The 21825-nt window shown below is 44.0% G+C and overlaps 1 long non-coding RNA gene across 1 annotated transcript in view; it reads right to left on the reverse strand.

Moving 5' to 3' along the window:
- Positions 1-16782: 16782 nt before the first annotated feature.
- LOC141371563 (uncharacterized) overlaps positions 16783-21825 on the reverse strand; it is a 14439-nt gene continuing 9396 nt past the window's right edge. Inside the window, exon 4 of the long non-coding RNA XR_012376623.1 lies at positions 16783-16896. This is a non-coding gene — a long non-coding RNA (uncharacterized lncRNA). The remainder of the gene's footprint in view (positions 16897-21825) is intronic.

Consider the following 21825-nt stretch of genomic DNA (forward strand, 5'->3'; position numbering starts at 1 on the left):
TCTGAGTCCAAGCCTGCCCTGGACTCTATCTGGGCACAGGCAGGGTTGAATGAGGGTTGAGTGCCAGAAAGCCACAGGCCAAACCACCAGAGAGGCCTAAGAGTCTCCACTGCCTCTGTGTGGGGAGGTGTGTACATGGCTGCCATGCCGAATCCTCCCCACATCAGAGCCTGCCACCCAGCCGGTGGAGACGGCTCCATCCCCCAGTTTGTGGGGGAGAAGTCTGCCAACTGATGTCAGGGAAGTTCCCAGAGCTCTTGACAGAGGTGAGGACAGGAGGCTACAGGGGAAAGCCACGTAGTCTAAAATGTTCAGACACGCAAACAATGAATCATGGAACACTACATCAAAAACTAATGGTGACTAACATAACATAATAAAATAAAATTTAAAAAAAATGTTCAGACAAACGTATAAAACTCCTGTCCACCAAACCTTCCCTCAGGGTGGCTAAAATAGAGCAACATTGATTTGTTGATTTGTCTCTCATCATTTCTCTGTTCAGCTCCTATGGAGGTGATGTAATGGACTGAGATAGCCAGGAAAGGGGAAAGCAAAGAGAAAGCTAGCTGTCAGGTGAGTCAAGGGTACAGAAACCATCCCCTAGAGGAAATTCCATAGGTTCATTGTCTGTCCTCCATTGGTGTTCTAGCAAATGGCTCTTCACACTCTCACGGGACTTAGAAAACTTGCTTCTGAGAAGCAAGGAATACTGAGAAAGGGAGGAACTAACATTTGTTGACACCTTACCACGCTAACAAAATGCGGCTTATTCTTTTGGGTTTACAGATGAAGAAACTGCCCCAGAGAGGTTCAAGAACTTGCCTTAGGCCAGTAGCAGTAGAATTCGCTCACACCTGGTTGATTCCATTATTCAATATTGTTTTTACCTAGAAGAATCATTTTGATTTGCTTTGGGTTTGGAACATTCTTGACTATCTTTCCCACCTTGTTTAAAATGGCTTGTATAAACCAGCTGACTGTTTAGTGGATTTTACAATTTTTAAAAAGTCCTTTTTTTTTCTAAAAATAAGTTTTAATTACCTCAAGTGGTCTTCCCTACTTTGAAAAGAAAACCTGTAGGGAGATATATTTAGATATATGGTGGTAACTCCTAATGTCCTCCAATAGTAGAATCCTCTAGGAATTTGTTCTAAACTCCTCATTCTCCTTCCTGGAATATTCTAGGAAAACTGTGGGCTTTGGAGTAAGACTTGGATAAGATACTGGTTGTGGTACTTAATAACTGTGAGAGACATGGGACAAGTCACTTACCCATTCATGTGTAATTCTAGTACTTTAGAAGGTTTGTTACAAGAATTAAATACAATGGCATAAGTATGGTGCTTGGCACATAGGTGACAATCCACCAATCCCTTCCTGGCCTCCTCCTTCTTCCCAGACAACTTTGCCCTCCCTGGACAACGTTATCACTTCCATGAGCCGGCAACCTCCAAACAAAGATGACACATATCTTCATTGACTTGTCCATGAATTTAAGATCTTGGCTCAATCCCCTGTTCCACTCTGTGCCTAAATGTATCTAGAAGGTGTTCCCTTAAATTCTGTTTGAATGATCTAATATTGGTTGGGTGGCAGAAAAGAAAAGCAGACGTCAGCCTGAGTGGGTGGGAGGGAGACTACCTCTTTGCCGAGAATTGTTGTGCATCCCTGGGGCCATACAGAAAAAGTACAAGATCAGGTAATAAGCTTGTTTTGGCTTCAAAGAGAAAATGAATCACATAATTTTGTACCAAACAGTAAAATCTAATAGAGAAAGTTTAATTTAGGTAATTGGTTAAATACTGTTTGATTAAGTAATATAAATAAGTTGGGTCAAAGAAAATGAAGTTGTCCACAGAAGTGCCCTAGCCTTGGGGCGGTGGGGTAGGAATACTGGTCATGCCCTGGTGAGCTGGAGGGTTAGGGTGCACTCCAGATGACGGAGCCCTGTCAGGGTGGGGCTGCTCACGGATACCACAAACTTGGGGGGAAGCTTTGAGACCCATTTGAACCCAGATAACTTCCCCCAAAAACTAGCCAAAAATTAGGAACCTAGCAGCTTGCAGGCCATAGTCAAACGGGTCACCATGTCACATGCATTGCTGGCTATCCCACTTTCTCAGACCTCACAAACTCCCAAATTGACTCGAGATCAGAAAGATGAGGAAGAGCAGTGATTGCAAGTACTTCTATCACTGTCTTTTCATCAGCAGTACCTAAATACATAGGCTTTCCTGTTCTCAGCCTAAATCAGCTGGACCATGCAGGCAGGCTGGCGGGGGGGCAGGGGAGCGTCTGAGGCTGTCTACAAATCAGACTGTTCTAACCTCCAGACTGTTCCCCAGCATCTCCTGCATTGCCTGTGCCCCTCTCAGAGGCAGCTGTGGCATGCATGTCTTAGGCTGCCAAGCCAATCCTTCAAAGTACCTTCAAAATCATTTTATTTATACGTTTATTTTTTTAGAGAGGGAGAGGGAGGTGGAGGGGGACCACACCCAGCATGGAGCCCAACGTGGGGCTCGATCTCACCCCCCTGAGATCATAACCTGAGCTGAAATCAAGAGTCGGACACAACCGACTGAGCCTCCCATGGCTCCCCATTTCTAAATCATTTTAAACTAACACCTAGGAAATTCAACATCAGAGAGCCAGAAGAACACCACTGTGGGAACCTGTGGAAACCAGAGAGACCAGAGTTCGAATCTCAACCCTGGACTTCCTGGCTTATAACCTTAGGCAAGTCGTTGAACCTTCATGTGACCAACTGTCCCTGTTTGCCCAGGAGGGACGGGGCTCCCGGGACCCCGGACTTTGGGTGATTACTAAAACCGGAAGAATCCCAGGAAAACTGGATGAGTTAGTTGCCTTACTTAAACTCAGAGCTTCTGCTTGCTTAATCTGCATGTCGACCGTGAAGACGAGGGGCCCTGTTTGTGCCAGCAGCACTCCGTAAATCCCGTACGTTCTGCAAAAGACGAGTCCTTGCTTTAAAAAGCAAATCAAGAATAAAGAGAGAAAAGAAAAATGAGTGGGAAGGCAATAGAGATAATGGGAAAACAGGAGAACAATTAGGACCGGACAAGGGCAGAGGGGGCAACCATAGACAGCGGAGCCCATTATCAGTGGGCTGCCTCCGCCCTGCAGGAGCCCAGCGTGGCCGTGATCTGCCAAGCATGTGGCAGAGTGAGAATGAAAGCGGCTCCTTCTCCAGGCACTCAGCTCAGAAATCACCAGAAGCGATGCTCAGGGCACTGTCTGTTCTGAGGCCTTCTTTTCATCCTTCTCCCTAAATCCTGACACCTTCCCCCCACCAGCACCTGCTCCTGAGAGCCGGCAGGAGGGGGTGGGCTGCATGCTGTCGATTTTGCCAAACCTCCTGGAGTGGGGGCCATTGCACTGACAACATCTAAGCCCACGTGTCCTTACAGGTGACATCCACACCGCATGTTCTTGCTCCTTGCCCATGCCTGACAGGCATAAGTTTTTGCTATTACTGCTTAGTTGCCAGGCACTGTCAAGTGGGGAATTCAGCTGCTTCCTTTTGAAAGAGACTTAATTGTTGCTGCTACCCGAGTGTCGAGTGCATCTGTCTATGCTGAAGGGCTACTGGGGAAACTGCACTTGTTCAAACATGAACGGGTTCCAGCTAAATGAGGTGCCTCAGCAGGGTCTCAGCAATCAGGAGGGCAGTTTTTATTACCAGCCCAGGGGTGAAGAGGTCCCCTAACTTGGGCTCTGCATGTCAAGAATTTCAGTGGCAATGCTAGCAGGGATCTGGGAAAAGTCACTGGACCAGCAATGGAGAGACCAAAGTTCTAGTCCTAGCTCTGTCCCCACATGGCTGTGTGACCTTAGCTAAGTCCCTGAAACTCCCTCTAAAGCGTCCTCATCTATACAGTGAAGATAAGGATACAAAACCCTATCCTGTATAGTGTGCAGCCTTTTTGTGGGAAGAGTGTATTAAATAAGTTTATAGACACTAAGACAGTTTTGATAATATCAGGTAGCCAGAAATCGGAAGCAATCCAGTAGGATTAGAAGTGATAAGTTGTGGTACACTCACACAAAGGACTACTATGTGGAAATTCTTAAAGAACAAGCTACTGCAATATACAACTCACATGGATGAATTTTACTGACAAAATAATAGATCAAGGAAGTCAGATGCTCAAGTCTACAGACTGTATGATTCCATTTATATAAAGTTCAAGAACAGGAAAAGTAATCTATGGTGATAGAAATGAGAATAGTGGTCGCTTAGGGTAGAGACAAGGACTGACAGGGAAGTTGCAAAAGGAACATTCTACGTTGTTGAAAATGTTCTATATCTTGATCTGGGTAGTGGCCACATGGACATCCACATACTTAAAAATACCTACAGTTGTCTACTTCATTTCAGGGCACTTCGGTGTATGTCCTGTAATACTTCAATTTGAAAGAAAAGTAGAAAAGATCAAACAGATACCTGAATCACTCCCTAGCTAGAATTCATAGAACTTTGTTCAGTGCTGATTCATCCTTCTCCCTGACCTCAATTATTCTTGAAAATTAAAAGTGCAAAGCATACAGCATTTCAAAATAGGAGGCAGTGCTATCCACTATTTAAAAGCAAAATGCACACGTGTATTCGCACACAAATGCAAAAGATGCTGCCAACCCTTGGCTACTAATAGAGATGAAAATCTCTAAATGATCTACTGCCAGGTTTGATCATGCTGATTTGTTTCTGATCCGAGTGGAAGGAAAGCAGAGACTCTGCAGTAAGATGGAAAGTGCTGCCCGGTTTGACAGAAGGAAATATGATTAGAATGCACGGAGGCAGAAATAATGACTCACCTCCCCCCCAGGACCAGCCCGCCCTCCCGCCTGTACCCACAACAAGGCTTGCATTGCTAAGATAGGGTGTTGGGAGGCCGGTGGCATCTCAAATCCATCCTGACTCATCATGCAGTCAGATAATATGCAACCCGAAAAGCCCAGACACTTCCAGAAGAATGGCTTGCACAGGCATGGAGCACAAACATCCCCACGCTCCAGGAACTTAAAGGAATTCTTTCCTTAGATTAAGTTCCCTAGAAAAGCCTGGGAGAGAGACTTGGGGGTGTAGTTTATTGAAAGGGTGCTCTGGAGAGAAACCAGTAGGGAGTGAGGAGCAGAGGGGTCAGGGGAAGAAAGGGTGTCTGTGCTCTCAGCTTGAGACAAGCTCCAGCCTGACCCCATGGAAAGCTCTAGAGCATGAATTGTGTTACAGCTGGTTAATCATTCACTGCAGACTATTCCTGGGTGGGGCTGGGGAGGGTGGGTTCCTTCTCTACCAAATGAGGTGGCCACATCAGCAGAGACAGTTTTCCAGAAGAGGGGGCAGCTGTAAGCCATTAGCAGCAACACTCACAGAAATTTGGGAGGTGTTCACCTGTCCAACAAGGGGATCTAGGCAGGATGCCAGACTACCATAAATAGCCCCTCTATCTTGACAACCCCAGCTTCACATCTCTAGCCAGGTCTCTCTCCCCAGGTCCAGACTCACACATCCAATTTCCTGCCCGACGTTTCCTTGTAATGTCTAATTGGCATCACAAACTCCGTTTGAAACACACTGAGCTCCTGAGATTCACTCCAAAGCCAGGTCCCTTTGCAGTCTCTCCCTGGCCATAAATGCCTGACTCTACTCTTCCAGCTTCTTGCTCCTGATTCCTCTCTTTCCCTCATTCTCCAGTCCAGCAGCAAATCCTTCTGGATCTACCTTCAAAATATAATCCAGAATTGGATGACTTCTCATTATTCCCATCATCACCATCCTGGTCCAAACCACTCTTGTACCTTGCCTAGAATAATGCAGTAGCTTCCTGACTGGTCTCCTTGATCTAACTTTGTCCCCCTAAGGTCAATCCTCAACACAGCTGCTAGAGGGGTTCCTGTTAAGGAAATTGAATAATGGAATGGTACCGCTTCTCTGTTCCACTGGTCCCCCCTCATGCAGAGAAAAGCCAAAGCCCTCACTATGATGCATAAAGGCCTGTGTGATCTGATGCCTTACCCCTCAGCCTGCTCCCCCCACTGTTGTCCAGCCAGCCACCCTGCCCTCCTGCTGTTCCTCAGACACACCAGGTATAGACCCTCTTCAAGGCCTTTGCCTTGCCTAGAATCCTCTTACCCAAGACCCTTACCTCCTGTAGCTCTCAACTTAAAAATCACCTCAGAAACAAATTCCCTCATCATCCCAAGCTCTCCCCCCTGACATTTCATATCCTCCTTTTCTGATTTAACTTTTTTATCCTCAGTATTTATCTCTATCTAAAATATTATATATTTTACTTATATTCTTGCATATGGTCTGTTTCTGCCATGAGGGTGGGGATCTTTGGGGCCTTTCCCCCCATTACTATAACCCTAGTGCCCAGGGCAGCACCTGGCACAGAGGAAGCACCCAATAAATGTTGGTCGAGCAAGTGCATGAATGAATAAATGAATGAAATATAGAAATACATTTATACGTGAGTATATAAAATATGTGGAGGAACTATACCAATAGAATTATGAACATTTTTATCTTAGTTTTTTACATGTTCCACAATCAAATTTTATAACATATATAATTTTAATGTTTATTTATAAGATTTTTAAAAATGTCCCTTCCCAGAAAGACTTCTTCTCTAATACTTCCACTGGTTAACCAGGAAATCCTACTCCCAAAAGAGTTCCTGGGAGCTGCTAAATATCAGAATAGCCTACTTCACCCTCAGCTCTAGGGAATCCAGAGGGAGAGACATGAGGTTGACAGGCCAGAGACATCCCTGGGGCAGAGAGAGTGATTCCTCTCCCAGAACCTTGTAGGAACCCCATCATCTAAGACCCTTGTTCTCACCATTGGCCTTATGTAGGAACATGTTAGAAAAGTAAATTCTTGGTCCCCACCCCAAACCATGGTTTAGCAAACCCTCTGGGTGATTCTGATATACCCCGAGCTTTGAGATCAAAGCATCTAAGCCATTCATCACAGGATTGCAGGCAGGAGCAGGGCAGTGGGAAACAATCTGGGGTCAGTAAGAGTGGAGGGGGATGAGGAGAGAGAAAGTAAGTGTTCTCCTTGGTTCAGGCAGGGAAAATAGGACAACAACCAGAAATGTGATAAATCTGTTGAAAGTATGAGAAAACATCTAAAGAATCGCCCCGATTCTGTGTTTGCTCACGTTGTATACACTGTGCCTGGCCTGGAGCCCAGAGGCATATTCAGTATTTGTTGACTGAATTAAAGGGGAATATATGAATGAATTAGCCATACAAATTGTGTAACATAGCATGGTTTCATTTGTGCTATAAGAATAAAAATTGCAAATTTTCCTTCAGGATTGGAAAAGAGAACCTCAGAAAACCTCTGAGAACTTATCTTGCCAGGTAGCTCACCCTCGGGACATCCAAGCCCTTGGGACCTCTTCAAACTCCTTAGGTCTAAGTGCCTGTAGTTTAGGTTGCCGGATAAAATACAAGGCACTCAGTTAAATTTGAATTTCAGTTAAGCAAAGGATCATTTTTTATGCTATATCTCAGATATTGCATAGGACATACTTATACTAAAAAAATTATTTTGGGCGCCTGCCTGGGTGGCTCAGTTGGTTAAGCAACTGCCTTCGGCTCAGGTCATGATCCCAGGGTCCTGGGATAGAGTCCCACATTGGGCTCCCTGCTCAGCAGGGAGTCTGCTTCTCCCTCTGACCACCCCCCCTCATGTACTCTCTCTCTCTCATTCTCGCTCTCAAATAAATAAATAAATCTTTTAAAAAAAATTATTTGTAGTTCACCTAAAATTCAAATTTAACTAGGCATTTTGCATTTTTATTTGCTAGATCTAGCAACTTTATTGTGGACTTACCTCCGTCTTTGGAGTAGGCCAAGAAAAGCCTCTTTATGCCCGCTCCTCTCACGGGTTCAGTGATGGGTTACCAGCTTCTGTTGCTCCTTCTTTGCCCCCAGAAATGCATAAGATCGTCTTCAAAGGCTCAAAGCTTTGCTCATTTGGATAACATGCTCTTGTGCTGCCATGCAGATTTGCTTTATTCTCTCTGCTTTCACTCTTCGTTCTATCCCTACCTTCAGCTCCAACCTCCTTTTAACTCCATCTTGCCCTTTGAGACTCATTACCTCTCTGTGGAAAACTTTCTTGGAAAACACATACACACACAGAGTCTGACTTAAATTCTTCTCTTCATGTGTGCAAACACCTATCCTAGGAATTAGCACCCTCATGTGGGAAGCACCTATAGATTTGCCTGTCTCCCCAACCAGGCACCAAAGCCCTCAGCAGGACTGTGTTTGTTTGTGGCTCTATTGCCAGTACTCTGTCCAGTACCTGGCTTCCAAAGAGCGTTGGATAAATAAATGAACAAGTGAATGCACAGAAACTTCTCAGGAAACAAAAAGGCGTCCAGCTCTTTGGAAAGCAATCAAGAACTAGGGGGGAAGAGGGGAGTCCTTGCATGTGTCTGCCTTAGAAATGTCTCTCCCCCAGGACCAGCCAATGGCCTCGTAGCCACGGAGAGCACACATGTCCCTACATGGCAGCCCAGGGTCTAGCAAAGCAGTTGGCAGACAGATATGACTTGGGTCATTCTCCCTGGCCAGTCAGACTATGGACCAGGGGCCTGACAACGAATCTTGGCCACACCCACTGGCCAACACTTTGCCAGGGCCCTCTCAGAAATGGTCTTGAACCACATGTGGCTTTTCTCCCCCGTTTCATATGTTCTCCAATTCACTCTACTAAATTTAGCCTAACTTGGTGCCCATTAAACTACGAACCAAGATCTCATCACTCTGCCTCATCTCAATCCCCAATCTGAGATGCCATCTCTTTGTTGGATGGTAACTTTGGATTTCCCTCCTCATTGCTGCATGGGTCCTGCTAACACCTGCACTTCACGCTATTCCATGAAATGCTCCCCAATGAAAGCTGAGGAGAACAATGAAAACAAAGTCCATCTACAAGTGCAGAATTATACACTCAATTGCAACAGCAATACTAGATCACGGGCTGAGGTGTTACATCACTGAGCATATAAATCTAGTGCAGAAAACACACACGCACACTTCTGAAACATTTATGCTAAGACTTAAAATGACTGGAGTTGAGTCATCCAGGGCAAGTGTCCCAGGACAGCTTTCAGCCTGGCTCCACTGTGTCAGCTCAGAGCCAGGGAAGGCAGCTTTCAGCACTCTCCAGGTAATACCCAGGACCAAAATATGTCTCAAGAGATAGCAGAGCAATCTGTGTGACTTCAGCATGAGGCTAGAGAATGCAGAGGAAATTTGCTTCCTCTTCAAAACCTTGAGTATTAATTCTAGCCTATAGGGAGGAGGAAGGGCATGGTTATCAGCAAACAGAATTATGCTTACCTTTTTTGCATCTACCCCGTGCTTAGAATGGGGTGTCCATGAGATGGTCTCGCTGCCGAGGGTGGCTCACTGGGACTGAGGGAAATATCCTGCACTCTTTTTAGATGACAGTTTGTCCCTGAGATTAAGCAACATGACAGCTACTTCCTAGTCACATCTTTTTATCTCCAGACCCACCTGCTGATGCTCCACCATCTCTTCTGCCCTGGCATCGTCTGCCTTTGTCTTTTCACCAGCTGACATGTGCAAGCCATGTAAGTACAAAAGTCACTTGCTCTAAGATGTAGGACAAGAGGCGGTAAATCCAAGTGACACCATCGATGGCAAGATGTCTAGCACAACCCTCACAGCTCCAGGGTGCCAAAGATAGATGAGCTCAGGGAGGGAGACCAAAAGGGACCACAGACCTCAGGCCTCTGGCTGCAAGTCAACAGCTTCTGCCTCTCATAGTCATCCCATAGATTCTCCAGGATGGGCGGGGCCTAAAATGTGTTGGGATCTGACAGAGGAACTTAGAGAAGTCTCCTTCTCTTCCTTACCCAAGTCTTGTTTGGAATGTGCAGTGGGGGACCCTGGGTAAGAGGGGTGCACACCCTGGCTCCCCACACTGATCAGTTAAGAGGACCCCTGTAGAGCCCCTAAGGATCCTTTGGTTGTAGAAGTTCTTCCTTTCCTCTTCTCCGTATGACTTTAAGTCCCTAAAGGCCATGGCTGCTAAAGAGCTTCGCTGGCAACACTTATCCTTATTTGTGGGTCTTGAGAGAAAAATCTCTCAAGCCACGCCCTGCCCTAAAATTGGGAATCTGCTACCACTCTGGAGTGCTCCAAACCAGGCACAGGCCAAGGGCCTTCTCACAGAGGTTTCCTCTTCCAGTGGGAGCCAAAGGGAAGATTGGTATCACTGGCTGAGAAATGTAAACCTCTACAAACGACTCAACCCCCCCGCAAAGACAAGGGGCAGAGACATTTTTTTCATCACTAATTAACATTAAAACTGCTTCAAATCTCTATTTCACTTTCATTCAGGAATGTGTTCTCCTTTTGTTCCAGATGTGGGGGAGGGAGGGTCAGTCTTCTCACAAAAACCAGTTTGTAGACTCTGGATGTCAGAGTTTCTAGAAAAGAGAAATGATCACCATCCCGTCATGCCCAGACAACCTCTGCTATCCCTACCCTTTGTCACATTCAGCAGAGTACAAGACACGCAGCTCACCACCCCCCTCCCACCAGTCCACCAGGACGATAGCCTATGGCTCCCTAAGGAGGGGAGGCGGGAGGGGGCACAAAATTCACCAAGCATTAATGATGGGCCAAGTGGTACACTGCCTTCTTTACCCCTTTACCTTACTAAATACCACCACAACACCAAGAAGTAGAATTTCTTGTCCCATTTTACAATGAGGATGGTGAGCCACAGAGGTCCAGCTGCCCCAGGTCACAGTGGCACCAGCTGGGAGTCTGAGGGGACGTAAAGAGACCACTTTCTGGATGGCTCGCGCAATACTTGTTTTGTGATTTTCTAAAACTCACTTAAACTCCCTGCTGGAGCTATTCATATTACCAGTTCTCCTAAATTGGAATAATCTTGTCTGTTCATCCCCTCCTTGTCTCCTGTTCCCTCATCCTGTGGTGTTGCTGAATTAGATAATGCCTACAAAGCTCCCCAAGTTCCTTGAAGGCGAGTTTTGATAAACAGGCGTTATTAACCTTCAAAGCACCCAGAGTTTTGAATGAAGTTATAAAAATTATCATAAAGTCCTGCTGGGGTTTGATAATGAACAGAAGCTTTATTGAGACTTCAAATATTTCCTTTTGTTCCCAAGAGCAGAGGTGAACCCCTCTAGCTAGAATGGGCACTCATTCCGACACTAGTCCCCAGCTCTTCTCTCTTCCAGGAGGGAAGGTCAAGTGCCTCTTTCCACAGCCTTCTTTGCAGGGGATTCATAAAGATTCTGAGCAGCAGGTGCCCGAGGCTCCTGAGCAATGCAGCTCCATCATTCTCTGGCTCTGACCACCCCCCACCCCGCCCAGTGCAGCTGAAATGATGCTGTGACTGCCCAACGGGAGAGAAGGTGCCACCGCTGAGGAGTCAAGACCCAGAAATTCAGTATTCAGAAGGTGTCTCGTTTCTCACCGCTCTGCCCTACTGACCCTGACAGTGTGATTATCAGGGGCAAGCAGGACTCAAGCTGTGCCTCTCCTCTGAGACTCTGCTGAGCCTGGCAGAGGCAGAGAGAAGGGAGGAGGGAACTGAGGAGACACCCCACTTCCTCCGCGGGATCTAGACAGCATGGCTGTTCTGGATATTTGAGTGCTGAGCCAGGAGCAGGAATGGAGGGAAGGGTGTGAGGCTCAATGGCAAAGTAGTCATCTCACTCCTGATGACCTCCTACCACACTGCATACCTCAGCCTTCAGCTTTGCTCTGGGTTCACAGTGCACCGACGGGGACGGTGGTTATTGTCCTCTCCATGCACGGCCCAGTGCTCAGGACCGTGGTGGCTACAAAAGAGCCTGGCTCCTTGCCCCACTTTCAAGGTTCTGTCAAGCCCAACAAGACAATAAACTTGAGGTGAGTGTATAACTAATCGTCACAGGTCTTCAAAATCCTCAAAAGGTCTCCCATTAGACTTGGTAGGTCTGACCTACCTGCACTAACTGCCACAATCTTATTTGCATAAAACCTCTCTGCCCTCCCAGGAAGAATGGCAAAGGGTAATTTTGGGACTGGTGTGTGAACTCTAGAACTCCAGAATGAAGACTCTTAAAAAGAGAGAAAGAACAAAAATGTCTCATGTCATTGAGAGAAATATAAATAAGAGAGGGAATTTGTCTAGAGGGAAGAGAAACCTGCACTGAAGGGCCTGGGGTCTTTCCAAAACACTGGTTTAAGGTCGGCAGACAGGACCACTTTTGAGGGCAGTATTTGTAAATGTCCCCTGATCCCATCCCAGAGCAATTTGACCCAAGTTCCTTGAGCAAGGGAAAGCTATAAGAAAACCTAATGACCCAAGACTTTCCCTTTAAAAGCTACAACACAGAAGGGGAGTCAGTTCTTTGCCAAACATAGCCCAAGTAGGCCTTCTCTGGTCCCTACCAAATGAGGTCCCCAGAGGCCCTGTCCCAGAGATCTGTGCTCACAGTAGCTACAGGATTGCTGTTCCGGGCTCCAGTGAATGTGTGCTGGTGCTTTAGAGACAAAAGGAAATGGTTTCCCAAGTCATTCTACCTGAGAAGGTCCCAGGGTCAAAGATCATGGCTGCTAAGCTATACCTTGTACTAACTTGACTGTGCCATGTGGCTGCAAAAACAGTTTATTTTCATTAGCATCATGATTACTATTCATCTTTGACTATGCATGCTAAAACCTAAGAATTCTGTAATCACACACGTATGGATCTAAATACCTTTGTGCCTCGAGCAGGGTGTTTAGCCTCATTTCCTCATCAGTAAAACGGGGTGGTCATAGCACCAACTACATAGTAACACTGTGAGGTTTGACTTTGTTAATTGCTGGTGCATGATGCGTGGTGTCTGACACGTGGTGAGCCTTCAATAAAGGCTAGTAGCTCTAATTAGTGACTAAGCAATAAGCAAGACAATACTGACAGTACAGGAATCTAGAGGAAGGAGAAAGATGGTAGCTGAAAAGTCTGCCTTTCCTCAGCTGATGGCAGCTTTTTAAAGTAAGAAGAAAAAGAGGACCAAAAATCAGAAAGCGTGGTGGCCCAGCTATGTGGAAGATGAGTCAGGTCGGAATAGAAAGTGTTAAGAGGCAGGAGAAATGGAGCTGTTTTGCAAAAAACCACCTTGAACTTCAGGCAGAAGGTTTGGACCGGCTGCAATGGCCATGGGGGGCCCCTGTTGATGTCCAGGTTTGGGGCCCTCTATATTCATCAATTAATGGTGGTGTACATCTTGGGATGGAAGCATTCACCTCTGGGGCACCACCCCTCTGACCCCACTCTGGCCTTACTGATGGAGGGTAGAGCCCTCAGAATACTATGCTTCCCAAGCTCTGACTCATCTAGGGACAGGAGGACCCCCCCACACCCCACCCCACACAGAGATCTGAAAATCCTCAAGTCATTGCTTGACCCAAAAATAATTGCTAAGCTGCTTTTTCTAAAACACCAGCCCAGAGAGTGGGCCATATGTCTTCTCCATTAACTACACAGCTCACCTTGAAACCCCACTCTTGGAAAAGCAACTCATTTTTCTCCACCTCCAATAAAGAAAGCCCTTGCATATTAAGAGAAATGTCCTGCAGACGAGGGTGCTTAGGAGGGGGTCGTCTTGATTAAAGCAGGTTGTTCTGCCAAGAAGTCTTGAATATGCTCTCTTGGTTTGGGGCTGTTAGTGCAGTGCGGAGGCAGCAGGCGACATGAATTGCCTTTTATCTAATTGGAAAACTCCCACCGAGTTTAGAAGTACTCATTTAGACAGGCAGATCAATAAAAGAAATGGGGAGCGGATGGCCATGGAGATGTTGTGGAGACAAGCTGGTCCTCTGTACATCTGCTTAATAAAGATTAACTCATCCTGGTTGCAGCAAAAACCGGAATACCCTCTTGGCTACAGATTGCAGCAAGTTCCATTTATTTTCAATGAGCAGACATTTCTCATGAGTGGCGGGCTAGAGACCCCTTCCCTTGTCTCTTTATCTGGTTTCAAGAGTTCTGGCAGGAGGGAAAGGAGAGGCAGGAAGAGGGAATTTGACTAGGATTGTTCTAGCAACTACCCAAAATGGCATTCCCCTGACCCAGACTAAAGTGGAATAGAACAAAAAACAAAGATCTGAGGAAAGGGATAGAAAAAAGAGAGAGACTAGTGAGGAGAGGTATCAGGCTCCCAGGCCATCTTACATGGTTTCATCGTGTATAAGTCACACAGCCCAATAATGTGCACTTATGAGCTGTTTCAGGAAGTCCCCAGTCGAAAGAAACCTCTGTTCTCCCTCTCTCTCTCCTGTTTGTTGTTGGGTCAGGGGCTCTGAGATTTCTTCCTCTTTCCCACATCACTGACCTCATAACCTTTTATCTGCTCCCGTCTTTGCTCTTGTCCCCACTCTCTCCCCCAAAACCCCATTTTATACAGCTGCCAAGCCCATCTCTGGTTTCAAACACCAGCCTTTGTTTCAGGCCACAGCATTGGAGCTGATTCCCTTCAAAGGGAAAACTGCTCCATGGCTGAGGGCCAGAAAGAGAAGTAGGGTATGCATATGTGTGTGCGTGCGCACACATGAATGTGTGCTGGGCTGCAGGCATTTCATTTACACCAGGGAAATTTGAGCAAGTTGGGAACCCCCCTTTTGATTCATGTGTCCCTCCTTTGACTCCTGCAGAAATTCCTCTCTGGGCAAGGGCTGTGGGAGGAAACCTGCTGACACTCTGTTTTTTGTTTTAAAGATTTTATTTATTTATTTGACAGAGAGAGACACAGTGAGAGAGGGAACACAAGCAGGGGGAGTGGGAGAGGGAGAGGGAGAAGCAGGCTTCCCGCCGAGCAGGGAGCCCGATGCGGGGCTCGATCCCAGGACCCTGGGATCATGACCTGAGCCGAAGGCAGACGCTTAACAAATGAGCCACCCAGGCGCCCCTACACTCTGTTTTAATAATGGCCTTTTCTCCTGCACAGTCCTACGGTGAAGGCACAGACTCATACCTGGGCCATGGGTCGGTTGCCATGGAAATCACTGCAGAGTCACAAATAAGGCGGTATTATGTTCTCTCAGCAGGACCAGAGGAGCTAGAAGCTAAAGAGAGAAAAACAAAGAGGGAGACAGAGCTAGAGAGAGAGCGGGAAAGAGAGAGAGTGAGAGAGACTAGAAATGCTTTCTATCAATAGCAAACCAGAAAGGAAACAAATAAAGCCATGGGGTTCTACTTGGGATAAAGCAGGTTTCAGACAAGGTAGGGCCAGAGTAGGGGAATGGCATTGTTTTCTTTAAGGAAAGTCTTCCATTTTCTGAGAGAGGGAGGGAAACCCATTCCAAATGAACCTCCAGGACCTCCCTCTCTTCTGCTGGCTGTATGCTCTCCCTCCTCATCAGGTAATGGTGCAAAAAGCCTACAAAGGAAGGGTTGGGAGGATAAGAAAAAGAAGGAGGCAGAAAGGAGGAGAAGGTGAGTCAAGCCATTTCTCCTTCCCTCTCTGCCCCAAGATACAGAGAGGCCCTGCTCTAGTCCTCAGTAGAAACCCTGTAGCCTCTCAGCCCCTGGGTCTCTAACAAGTACATGCCAAGCCTCCACCCTTTTCAAAACCTTAAGTCCTCCAGGATCTCAGCACCATTATTAAGATTTTTCTCCCAAGTTGAGTGCCTCTGGAGGAAGAGTGTCTGCATTGTCTTTCTAAGGTCACTTTTCATGCAGAGCTTCATTGCTTTCCTCACTGCTGACAAAAGACCGAAAATCAAGACCTCGATCCAGATTCAACAAGTGAATAAAAAGCACCAAGCTTATTTCAACTAAGCCATGAGACTTTATATAGGGCAAAGAATTCTAAAATTCTGCCTTTTCCATGCTTGTTTTTTTAATAGATGCATATATATAGATTTCAATGAACACAATGCTTTTGGAGAACACATAAAAAGTTTTCTATGATCTTTCAATCGATTATCAAGATAACCAGATTATCAAAATCATTACAACTTTACCTGCTTCCTCTGAGCCTCACACCTTGTATGGTGATCACCGTAGCTATCTCTGCCCAGTCTAGAGTCTATGCAAACTGAGCAGCTTCCTGGAGCGCCTGGGTGACTCAGTCAGTTAAGCTTCTGACTCTTGATTACAACTCAGGTCATGATCACTGGGTCGTGGGATCACGCCCTGCACAAGGCTCCACATTCACTGGGGAGTCTGCTTGAAATTCTCTCTCTCCCTCTGCCCCTTTCCCTGATCATGCTCTCTCTCTCTTTCCCTCAAATAAACAAATAAATCTTTAAAAAGAAACTGAGAAGCTTCCTCTTAATATGGTTTGGGTAGCACTAAAAGTCTTACAGACCTAAAATTTTCTTCCCCATCAACTAACATCAGTGCCTAAAATCCCACATTCATGTTATCCCTTTTAACAAAATGTTAGGACAATCTTTTCTAACTTTTCAGTATGAATGTGTCTTCAGATTAGCTGAGTAAGTGAAACTTGGGATGAATACATACTGGTGCATACAGTGGAGGACAGGATAGTCCTGTCTGTCTCCTTGGTAGTGGGAAATATTTGATATGGAATCCAGATGCACGATTTATTATATACATGACCCAATTACATGACCGCCAAACATTTGAGGGTTATTCCAGGTGCCTGAGAGAAAGAGGAAGAGAAAATAATATTCTGGGTGAATGCATTACCACAGGTTTTCAGCCTTGAACTCCCATCTAAAGGCACTGCCTTGGTGTGTTGAGCTAGACCACATGCCCCATGTCACTCAAAGAGCTTCTTCAGTGTTCTGGATGCAGATTCTTGGTTAGTCTCTCTCTAAATCTTCAACCACCAACTAATCTTGACCCTAATAGACAAAGTCAAGGAAATGATATTAATTCTCCCTAATGTATAAAGCTGCTCACTCCTAAGTCTTCCCAGGATGGGCATAGTTCTCAACAGTAGCAGCCTCAGACTCCATCAAAGCACTATCAACATGGAAGTCCCAAGAGTTCCCAAACAGACAAAAGAGCTTGAAGCTCTCTGTTCAACTCTCTAAAGATTTCCTGACATGCACAATGGCTTCTACACTAGCCGTGGTCCCCACCCAAACTTCTACTCCTTTCCCTCCACTATGGAGTGGGAGATGGTGGGGTGTGCCTTGAGCTAACTCAAGAGGCCAACTGCAGAGTCTGGGGGAGCATCCCAGGCAAGTAGCCGGCAGCCAGCCTATCCAAGGTCTCCCCAGGTGCCTAGAGTAATGAAAGAGTAGAGAAACCACTTTCTTTTTTTATTGGAACTGATAATAATTTGGTTAATCAAAAGCAATGCATAACATCATAGTTTATTGTAACTTAAAATATAAACATGTTTTATTTTTCTAACTTATTATGGAGGGTCAAGATGTTTTCTTTGATGTTGGAACATTGATAAAAGTTCGTGTTCATCTTTCTTCAAAAACCACATTCGTAACTCACCATGTATAATTTCTAGTTTCTATTTCTTTAAAGCAAAGTAAAAATTTAAGGACAATTAGGAGGTAATCTGAATGCAAAAATCATTCCATATCTTTCTATTTCTCTGCAATCATTGATAGTCATCCTACGCATTCCTAATTCAACAGCAATGTTTTAGCAACTCACATTTATTGAGTCTTTTCAAAGCATGTGATTTTGTTTTCACAGAAATAGCCCTCTTTTCATACTCAATGTTCATTGGTTTACATAATACTAATTAAATTATATAATTACATCAGTTAATGTAGTGAATTGATTTAGTAGGGGTTGGTTAAGAGAGGTTCAACTGTTATTTTTTCTCTGAAGGCCAACTATCAACCTAAGACCTTTGCCTGGAATTTACCTTTAAAGCAAATCACATTTAAATATAAGAGGTCAATTATCATAGATTGAAAACTGTGTAATGAATAAGAAAATAATTTGTGGATAGAAAAACAATTGAGGTAAGTTGGGACCTCTGGCATGACAGGAGGAGGAGGTCACCAAATCACCTCCCTGGAAGCAACTGAAATACTGGACAGTATTACCAAAACAGCTCTTTCAGGACTCTGGAAATCAACCAAAGGCATCCAACAAACTGAGATTTATTCATAAAAAATGACAAACTTTGGGTAAAAACAGTAGCAATTCCTCAGCCTATATGCCTGGGGCTGATCCCATCCACCCACCCTCACCTCTCAGATCAGTTAGTATAGGAGTTCTAACAGCTAGACCAGGCTGTGTGTGACCAGCATCTCCACTGCCACAAAGGGGTGACTTGAGTTGGAGCTAAAGGGGAAAATCTAATACTCAGTGTATGATAAGTATAAACCTCAGTGGTGAACAAACAAGGAAAACCAATCATCACAACAGTCTGAGATAGGTCTTATTTGGAACAAACATTAGACTGAAGAACTAGACACAAATTTAAGAGGGAAACACAAGAATTGAGACTCTCCTGGAGTCACCTGATAACCTTTCCATATGGCTCTCTGGCTGACCTGGAGTTGGTACTCACGTGCAGGAAAGACCAGAGAGAGCCCTATGAAAAGTGTATGTGTGCCTGTGTGTGTATTTATTTTACTTTTATATATTTATATACAATATATATTATATACACACACATATATATACACTTTTATCTTTTTTTATTTTTTATTTTTTTAAGTAAGCAGATATTAGCAGCCACACACCACAAGAGAGACCCATTTCATAGGAAAGTTACTAAACAAACAAAAACCCTCTGGGGGTTAAAATCAGAATCCAGACTTGCTACAATATATTATCTAAAATTTCAAGTTTTTGACCAAAAAAATGTGAGATATAAAAAGAAATAGAAAAGTGTGACCCATATGCAGGGAAACAGCAGACAAGAGACATTGCCTCTGATTATCCCCAATGTTGGATTTAGCAGGCAAAAATTGCAAAGTAGTTATTATAAGTATATCAAAGAATGAAAGGAAATTGTGTTTAAAAAACTAAAGAAAAATATGACAATAAACCAAAAGTAGAGAATCTCAATAAATGTATAGAAAATATTTTAAAAGAACCAAATAAAAATTCTAGAGGTAAAGAATACAATAATAAAGGTAAAAATTTACCAGAAGGGTAAACAGCAGATATGAGTTGGAAGAAGAAGGAATTGGTAAATTTGAAGAGAGAATAGCAATTATTCAATCTAAAGAAGACAGATAACAAAGACCGAAGAAAAATCAAGTCTCAGAGACCTATGGGACTACATCAGGCACCGTAGTACAGGTGTGATAGGAATCCCTTAAAAAGAAAAAAGAGAAACTCAATAAAACTGCAAAATATAAAAATAAAAAAGGACGAAGAAGAAGGAGGAGAAAAGAGAAATGGGTAGAGAAGTTTTTGATAAAATAATGGCCAAAACTTCTCAAATTTAATTAAAAGCATTAACCTACAGATCCAAGAACCTCAAAAAAATTAGGAGAAATCTTCATGACCTTCAGTTAGGCAATGAGTTCTTGGACATAATACCAAATGCAATCTCAAAAAAGAAAAAAATATATATTAGACTTTTTAAAAATTTAAAACTTTTCCACTTCAAAAGACACCCCTAAGTGAACGAAAAGACAAGCCACAACCTGGGAGAAAAGCTCAATAACAAGAAGACAATCTAGTTTAAAAAAAGAATAAGAGGGGCACGTGGGTGGCTCATTCGGTTAAGTGTCTGCCTTTGGATCAGGTCATGATCCCAGGGTCCTGGGATCAAGTCCTGCATCAGGCTCCTTGCTCACCAGAGAGTCTGCTTCTCCCTCTGCCTACCACTCCCCCTGCTTGTGCTTGCTCTCTCTCTCTGGCAAATAAATAAATAAAATCTTTAAAAATATATAAATAAATAAAAACAGGGAAAAGATTTGAAAATATGTCACAAAAGATATGCAAATGACTAATAATTACATGAAAAGATGCTGAATATCTTTACTCATTGAGGAACTGGAAATTAAAACCACAATTAAATACCACTACACACTCACTAGGATTTCTACAATCAAAAAAAAAAAAAAGCGGTAATGAGGATGTAGAGGGACAAGCACCTTCATATGTTGCTGGTGGAGATGTAAAATGATACAATTCTACTCCTAGTAGGAATCTACCCAAGAGAAACAAAAACATAAGTCCACACAAAGACTTGTATACAAATGTTCATAACAGCATTATTCATAACAGCTAAAAAGCTGGAAGAATTTCTTTTTTTTAAGATTTTATTTATTTGAGAGAGAGAGTGAGAGAGAGAGAGCAGAAGCAGGGGGAGAGACAGAGGAAGAGGGAGAGGGAGAAGCAAACTCCCCGCTGAGCAGGCAGCCTGATGGAGGGCTCAATCCCCGGACCCTGGGATCATGACCTGAGCTGAAGGCAGACACTTAACTGACTGAGCCACCCAGGCACCCCTGGAAACATTTCAAATATTCATCAACTAGTAAATGAATAAACAAATTGTGACATATCCATACTATGGAATTGTATTCAGAAATAAAAATGACCAAACTATTGATTCATCTTAATATACAGATAAACCTCAAAATCATTATGCTGAGTGAAAGAAGACCAACACAAAAGAAATCATATTACTTGTTTCCATTTATATGAAATGTCCAGAAAAGACAAACATATAGAGACAGACACATTAGATAACGTGGTTGTCTGAAGCTGGAGGCAGGTGGAGAAACTGACTGCAAACTGGCACAGGGAGAATTTTAGGGGGAAATGTTCTAAAATTGGTCTGTTGATGTTTGCATAAATTCTATAAATTTACTTAAAAACATTGAATTGTAAACTTATAACAGGTGACTTTTATGGTATGTAAATTATACCTCCAAATAACTATTTTAAAAGATGAGACCTGAGCAATTTCCTCATCAATGGTGTGAAGAGAGGAACAGCAATGAGGAAGAGCACTGTAAGTCCATAGCAGTGATGCAACAACAGGCTCTGGGAAAACATAGGATGGGGGTGGGGAAGCAAAATACACACACACACACACACACATATACACACAGAGGAATATTACTCAGCCATAAAAAAGAATGAAATCTTGCCATTTGCAACAACGTGGATAGAACTAGAGGGTATTGCGCTAAGGGAAATAAGTCATTCAGAGAAAGACAAATACCATATCATTTCACTTCATTCAACAAAAAGGGGGGCACCTGGGCAGCTCAGTCATTAAGCATCTGCCTTAGGCTCAGGTCATGATCCCAGGGTCCTGGGATCCAGCCCCACATCGGGCTCCCTGCTCCATGGGAAGCCTTCTTCTCCCTCTCCCACTCCCCCTCCTTATGTTCCTTCTCTCGCTGTGCATCTCTCTGTCAAATAAATAAATAAAATCTTTTTAAAAATAAAATAAATAAATAATAAAAAATAAATAAAAACAAAATGGATGAACATATTCGGGTGGGGAAGAGAAGGAAACAAACCATAAAAGACTCTTAAAGACAAAGAATAAACCAAGGGGTGATGGAGGGAGCTGGATGGGTGATGGGCGGCATGGGTATGGGTATTAAGAAGGGAACTTGATGTGATAAGCACTGGGTGTTGTATGTGGGTGATGAATCACTGAATTGTACTCCTGAAACCAATATTGCACTGTATGTTAACTAAATAGAATTTAAATAAAAATTGGAGGAAAGGGAGGAAGGAAGGAGAGAGAGAAAGGAAGAAAGAAGAAAGAAAGAAAGAAGGAAGGAAGGAAGGAAGGAAGGAGAAAGAAAGAAGGAAAGAAAGAAAGAAGAAAGAAAGAAAGAAAGAAAGAAAGAAAGAAAGAAGAAAGGAAGGAA

This window comes from Callorhinus ursinus, unplaced genomic scaffold, assembly GCF_003265705.2.
Source record: "Callorhinus ursinus isolate GAN/ISIS: 27379988/994484 unplaced genomic scaffold, GSC_fseal_2.0 scaffold1, whole genome shotgun sequence".
NCBI lineage: Eukaryota > Metazoa > Chordata > Mammalia > Carnivora > Otariidae > Callorhinus > Callorhinus ursinus.